Raw genomic sequence first — 7,597 nt, 5'->3', positions numbered from 1 at the left:
ATTATTTCCGTTTTCCAAATATATTGTCAATTGATGCCAAAAGTTGAGCATTTAGAGATTAAATATATAAAAAATTTGAGGAATAAAAATTTGTAGTGCCTAGAATCTTCTTTTTGAATATGTAATTTATTTGTATACTCATATGATAGATTTTTTTTTGGTATGGATCTTTAAAAACCACTCTTTCAAAATGTCTATTTCAGGAGCATACCACACTCATGTACAAAGCCATAATTTGAGACAACTAAATGATTTTTTTTGAATCCTTTTAAATGAAGTTACTTGACACACCAAGGATTGATAAGAATAATTTTCTTGAATTTTTTAATGGATATAATTTATTTTGTTAATTTTTAATTGATGATTAAGCTAATTTCTAAAACCTCTCATGTACAGATGTCATAAGTTAATCAAAATTTAGTTTTTTTGGTTTTTTTTAAAAATTCAAAAGAATTGTGTGAGAATTGATGACATGTAAATTAATTTACAAAATATGAAAAATTGAAAAAGTTATTAAATTTTTAATGAATGTCACTATTTAATGTTTAAGAGATACTTTTGATTAATAAATAATAGAAAAATAGAAAGTGAACTCATAACACTATAAAATTTACATTTTTGAAATCAAAATAGTAAGTCTATAGTGGGTTTTCATTTTGTCAAAAAATTCAATGGGGATGACCATACAAAAATTATGACAATCCCTAAAATTATCGAATAAACGCCTCACTCAAAAATTGGTTCATAACGGCATACACTTGGTCTTGCCAAGCCTATGCCATGCCTTTCCCCAAGGAAAAACCTGATGCACATTCTTGCCCATGAAAAATTCCCACCCATGTCACTAGAATTGGGCTCCCGGTATGCAATTCAAAAATTGGGTACCTAATTTGAATTTAGTTGTTAACCAAATAGAGTACCTAATTTTTAAACAATCAAGTTCTAATTATTTAAAAATTTGGTGCTTGATTTAAAAACCAAGCACCCAATTTTTAAATAATTGGGTACCTAATTCTGATGTACCCATTGGGCTGCAAAAGATGCCCCACCACTACTACATTTGACCTCATTTTTCTACCAAAATTTTTGACCATCAATTAAAAAGGTTTAGGTTGGTTGAATTGTAGAAGGGAAAATTTCTTTCTTTATTTAAAAATCTAAGCCCATGTTGGTCAAAATTTTGACCAACATGGGCTTAACTTTAAAATGAAAAATCATTTTCAATTTCATTGTTTGATGGAGCATGTAAAGGAGTTGTAGCCGGAGCATGGTGTAAGGGTTTTCTTACTATGGCATTTGATCAACATTATTTTCTTTTGCATTTGTTAGTCTTTCTACATTGTAGGTCCTCATTTCATTTTTCTTTACATTTGTTGGTCCTTATTTTATGCTTTTTCCCCACAACTTCTCCTTGTTGCTCATTGTTGCTAGCCATGACTTTGATCTTCACCTATGAAAAACTCTCTTCTCACTTTTATAGATTTAAAATCATGGCCAACAAAGTGGAAAAAAACCTAAGTAGCATCATTCTATTTCACCCAATGGAGGAGTGGATTTGGGTGTTTTAAAATTAGCAATGAAATTTATTAATGTAAATGTCACTTTCTCTGTCTATTGTTTAAAATTAGAATCTTTAGACTCCATTTTCAACTTATAAGATTTGTGTTGTTTGGATTTTGTACTCTATCTTGATTTACTTATCTCACAAACATGTGATTCCTCACAAAAATTTGAACCTCTTGAGGGGTGAATGTGTTAATTGATGTTGTAGCATGTGACATATTTATACTGCATAGCATGAGATTGATTTGAACGCTCTATTTTAACATAGAGAAAATCATCATTCAATTCTTAGTGGGGAAGTGTGAAATGGGAGAATTATGATATGGGTGCCTATTTTTCTTTCATATATTTTTGATTTGGGGTTCTACAATTTCGCTGTTCCACCTCCCCTACCTCTAGAGCCTCTTCCCACTACCAAGAAACTTAAATGGCAACAGAGAGAAATGGTTATGTTTCTTCATTTTGGTATAAATACATTCACCAACAAAGAATGGGGAATAGGGAAAGAGAATCCTCAATGGTTCAATCAAAATGGGCTTGATGCAAATCAATGGGTAAATGTGGCCAAAGAAGTAGGGTTTTCTCTTGAATTCTGACTACAAAACACCATGATGGGTTCTGCCTCTGGCCTTCTAAGTATACAAATCATTCTATGAAAAGAATTCAGTGGAAAGATGGAGAAGGAGATGTTGTTAAGGACTTACAAGCCCAAGGCCTATATTTTGGTGTTTATTTGTCTCCATGGGATCGATTTGAGCCTTTCTATGGGAATGAGGTGCAATATAATGAGTTTTATTTGGAATAGTTGTAGGAGCTCCTTACCAAGTGGGATTTTCTATGCTTTATTTATTGTTTTTTATTGATTGGTATAAAAATGAGAAATAATTTTGCAGCTCTAATTGTTAATTAGTTGTAAGAGGAAAGGGATGAAATCCATGGGAAATAATTTATGTTGTTTATAAATAGGCTTCATTCTATGTGCCATTCTTACTGTTTTCCCTATTTTTCCTCTGTGGTAAGAAATAAGCAATTTATGTAATAGAATATCTGAAGACAAGTTTGTCCACCAAACCAAATTTGAGTCAGTAAAGTTAGGTAGAGTAGAGATTTATTTCTTCTATAGCCATGATGAAGTGAAGCTAGAGTTTCCATAAAAATATTCTACAAGAAAACATTTTTACTGTGTGGAAATTGTTTCTATACCTACTCTTAGCCCAAACAAAAAGAAATGGATGCTTGATTCTATAAATAGAATGTTTCCAATTCCAAACTCAAAAAAATCCCAAATGTATTGAGAAAATAATAAGAAACTAAGTTGGTATACAAAAAATATTAAAATGTGGACGGAAAATGAGATACATATATTCTTAGCAACCTTGAAAACATATGAGATCCATACATTCTTATCTGCCTTATCAACTTCAATAGAAATGTTATTATCTCAAGGTGTATGAATAGTTTGTTTTTCTTAATTGGGAGTTACATATTAAGGGTTTTAATTCAAGCTTTATTTTCTTATAATATTAGATCTTTGCATTCAAGCAGATGTTATAATACAAATCAATTAAACAACTCAAATGTGTACTAGTTTATTGGGCAAATAGGTTCTACTTTTTCTATCAGACATCAAATAGGTTCTTCCTTTGAGATTTATCCTTCAAAAAATTGGGGTATTATCTTTCTTTATGGTAATTATGGGGCTAAACAAGGAAACCACCTTATCCATGATTCAATGAACCCTTTCTGAGGATTTCTCTAAAAATGAGCTCTCAAGAGCAATTAGTAGATGCTTTAAAGTTTGTGGAATGCTTCAAAGCCAAAATACAACTTCAGTATGGTATTAATATGGACAGTAAACAAAGCATTATAGACTTAATTCATTGGATCCAAACATGCAATGAATATAACTACAAACAAGGTATTATACACTATTTCATAGGATTCAAAAAGCAAACAACAATGTTTCCTTTCATAGTAAGGCATCCCATGCTCTTTAACTTTGCCAACCAGGAAGCACAACTTTAATATGAAACTATTGCAATTAATGTATTTTTACCTATCAACATTGTACTATTTTAGAAGAGTGAGTGACTAAAAGCAAACAAATGCTTGAAAAGTTTCTATAATAATAATCAATTGTGAAAGTTTAAGCTACCAAGTGGAATATTTCCATATATGTTTTCTTTTTGAGGGTTTAAGACTGGTATATGGATTGCACATATGGCCCCATATCCAAAGTATGGTTTGATGGAGCAAAAGGAGATAACACTACAATGAAATACTTGCTTTCCAAGTGGTTTTCTCTGGTTGATGAGTTGTAAATATTGGCAAACATATTCTCAGATGTAGGGCTAGACATTAGATGGGTGGGAGATGAAAATGGGACTGCAAACTCAACATTTTGGTCCATCATTAATGGATATTCCTTAAAGATTGGAGATGCTTCCTGTTGGGCATTCGTTTTATACGAGGTCAACAGAAGGAATCCATAGTGTAATTCCTCTCTTGAAAAGAAAATCTTTTTAAGGACTCACTCCAAGGTTTAGTGTTTGTCTTGCGACGTACCAAAATCCGCTTAGTAGAAGATAAATGTGAATGTTCATGAGGAGGCCTTTACTAGTTCCAAAAACTCTTTTACCTTGGAATCAAGTAAAATCTGTTCCCTGTCTCAAAATATCACACCAAAAGAACAATGTTTTTGTATTTTTTGTTTTTCAATGAATGCAACTCTAACAATGCAGCTACTGTGAGGTCCTATTCTAATAGGGGGTTAGCAAAGCAAATAAAAAAACTGAAAGCAAACAACATGAAATCAAATAACTTGAAATGGAAATTCCTAAACGGACATAAGCTACAGAACACAACACACTGCAAGTTAAACCTTTGAAGAAATCGGTAGGAAACCAATGAAAACAGGAGCAACACTTCCTAGAATCCACTGATGCAATCGTCGGTGAGAATCTTTAACAAATTGAATCATGTTTCACTCTTCATCAAATTGCAAGGCCACGGAAAGTGCGCTCATGCGAGACAAAAAGCTATGTAGACACAATTGAGTGATCTTTTCTCAAGCTCATTACGTCAACATAATTCATATATTTGTAGCAAACACTAGAACTAAAAGATCACACAACCAGAAACAATGCAATAAACCTTTGGCTCAATCAAAATCTCATGAATAAATCCACAAAACAATGACACATTTAGTCAAGAATAACTACACTCCGAATGCTAGCACCAAAAGCATAATTTTATTGCATAATAATGGTGGCCCTTTTTACATTTTACAATGGGGTATTTATAAGAAATCATCTCCTCAATTTGTGTTGAGAGTGAGAGATATCTTGATGCAATAAAATGCTTTTAAAACATTAAAACAAACTAAATATATACAAACTAGTAATCTAACTGGTGCTTAGAGGGACTCCATCCATATTTTATTCATTAATTGGATGCATGAGCCCTTTACATGTCAAAAAAAATGAAAGCATGAGAGAGAAAGTAGGAGGAAGCCATCAGTCAAAGTAGAAGTGCATGGAGACACCAAAAATAGAAGTTGCCCCTTCACTAGGCGTGTGTCAGTGTTAAACTTGCCATCAAAATGGGCTCCCAATGCATGGAAAGTGATATTTTTGGAACTAGTAGTCAACTATCAGTACACCTCTAAATTGTGAAGCTACATGAAAATGTGGAGTTGTAGACCTGCGTACCTACAGAGTTGCGGACCTACGTAGCTACGGAGCTCAATTCACCAAAAAATCAAAGTTCTCAATTTTGAAAACGGTTTCTGGGTTTTCCTCAAATGAGGTTTTAGATCACTTTTTGTATACACTCCATGCCCTTTTTTTGATGATTTACACCCTCTTTATAGCCAATTACTTTCATAAACTTACACTCCCTCCGCTTCTTCAATTGAAAATCTCAAGGCACCTGTGTTGAATCTTGTCCCCAAAAGCTGCATAAGATGAGGAACCTGATTTTCTTTATGTGTCCAACCTCTGTATCTTTGACCTTTGTCTTCTCTCCACCTGTCCAATCCTTCCTGGCGAGGAACCATGTGATCCAAATTATCCAAAACGATCAAATGTTTGCAACTTTTCATATTTTTTCACAAAATTTTTAGGCATTTTTAAATGACCTTTTTGGAGGTCTTTTGCTCAAAATTTCAAGTTGGAACCTTTGTCGGTCCCTAAAATTGGGCAGCTGAAGGCTCTCTATTTTAGGGACTAAAATTAGATCTTTAGTTCTTCTTTGCAATAGTGTAAGCAATTCTGAATTCTAAGGCCCGAGTCAAAAGTTATGATCTCGACAAGTTGAGAATGCCATTTTTACCTACAAAAGAAGCAAATGTTAGTCCATAGAGTTAACAATGCATAGTAAAGACACCCTAGCCCTTCAAAAAAAACTGGAGGTGAATCCTGAAATTTGGCTAAGTCTGAAATTCTGAAGCCCTGAAATTTGGGTAAGTTGGATTCCTGAAGCCCTGAAATTTAGCTAAGTCTGAATTTCTGAAGCCCTGAAATTTCCTAGAATCTTTACCTTATCTCCAGGAGGCCTGAAACCTATCTTTACCCCTCTCATGACTACTCGGACAATACTGAAGGTGAAAAAAAAAAAAAAAAAAAAACTTGACAAGCACACAAGGCCCTTGGTCATGCGTGCACGCACACATATGAAATGCATTAGAGCGCACATGCACGAGGTGCGAACCCATGGCAAAGCGTGTATGCGCGTGAGGCATGGTGGCGCGCAAGCACACAAGTGCACGTGAGAGGCGTGAGTGGCACGCAACGCACAAGCGCGCGCACGAGGCACGAGCGGTGCATGATGCACAAGCGCATGCATGAGGCATGATTAGCACTCGACACATGCGGCGTGAGCGACGCTCAACGCACAAGCGGGCACACGAGGCGAGTTGGCGCACGGCGCTCGGCGCGCATGGCACTACGATAGCGTGAGTGTCACGAGTGTGTAGGCGCATGACACGTGGCATCGCAAGCGCGCATGGTGCTTATTTATTTATTTATTTTTAAATTTTTTTTGTGATTTTCAATTTTTTGATTTTTTTTCAATTTTTTGATTTTTTTGCGATTTTTGAACTCAACTCTAAAATCCTTCTCCTAACTCGAATTGTGAGTCCGAGAGTCAAAAAAAAGAAAAGGGGGGTCCCCATTCCTAGTGAGGAATGGGGCATGTGTTGTGGACACCACAACACTTCCATTGAAGGGTAATTCATACAAACCCCCAAAATATAATAATAAATAAAAATATCTTTTTCCCTTTGCAAAAAAATTATTGAACAATCTTGGTTTTTTCTCTTGTAGGTATTTGAATACTAGAGATCCATATGGAATTGACTAGATTCCTACAGAATGTGATGTATCAATTAGAAAAGGTTGGTTTTGGCATCTAGAGAAGAAACCCAAATTGTTAAGAAAATTATTGAATATCTATTATAATTTAGTGGGGAGAAATTGTGTTCTTTTGCTCAATGTTTCACAAAGGCCATTAAAACCATTTTTTCAAAGGATCTAGCTACTTCTTCTTATGTCATAGCAAGAAGTGTGAGAGGGGAAGCTTTTATCCCTAGCTATTAAGTATTCTAGATCTCTAATAGATAAAACAATTACAAATGAATGCTTGTAGATAATTTCTAATTTTAATAATCTAGAATATATTTACTTATCTTTGGTTGCAACCTTAATAATATATTTGATTTCCTTTCTCCTTCAGTAGTAGTCATAGCACTAGATTGCTGTGTAACAAAAGAAACGGTGTTGATAATAGTAAGTAATGTTTCACAATACTGATCTTGACTGTAGGTACTAAAATTCCATGTAATTGATACTTTCCCTATGATAGTTTATACATATAAATACAAAGGTTGAAGACATGAATATGAAGAGTCATGTCTCTATGTGGCCCAAGAGTCACATAGGGACATGCCTCTTCAGACGCAGGTTAGTTTAAGTAACTACCAAACTTAACTTAACATATGTTATTGCCCAATAATAAATCAAGGCCTAATAAGGGT

At 34.3% G+C, this 7,597-nt stretch overlaps 1 pseudogene; it reads left to right on the top strand.

Moving 5' to 3' along the window:
* The first annotated feature begins 1,880 nt into the window (after window positions 1–1,880).
* On the top strand, window positions 1,881–7,098 carry LOC149566785 (alpha-L-fucosidase 1 pseudogene; annotated as a pseudogene).
* The last annotated feature ends 499 nt before the right edge of the window (window positions 7,099–7,597 follow it).

Source organism: Cupressus sempervirens, chromosome 3 (genome assembly GCF_028749045.1).
Source record: "Cupressus sempervirens isolate cs-2001-9-10 chromosome 3, ASM2874904v1, whole genome shotgun sequence".
Taxonomy (NCBI): Eukaryota; Viridiplantae; Streptophyta; class Pinopsida; order Cupressales; family Cupressaceae; genus Cupressus; species Cupressus sempervirens.
Note: the sequence above shows the minus strand (reverse complement) of the source record. Positions and strands in the feature narration are given on the sequence as shown.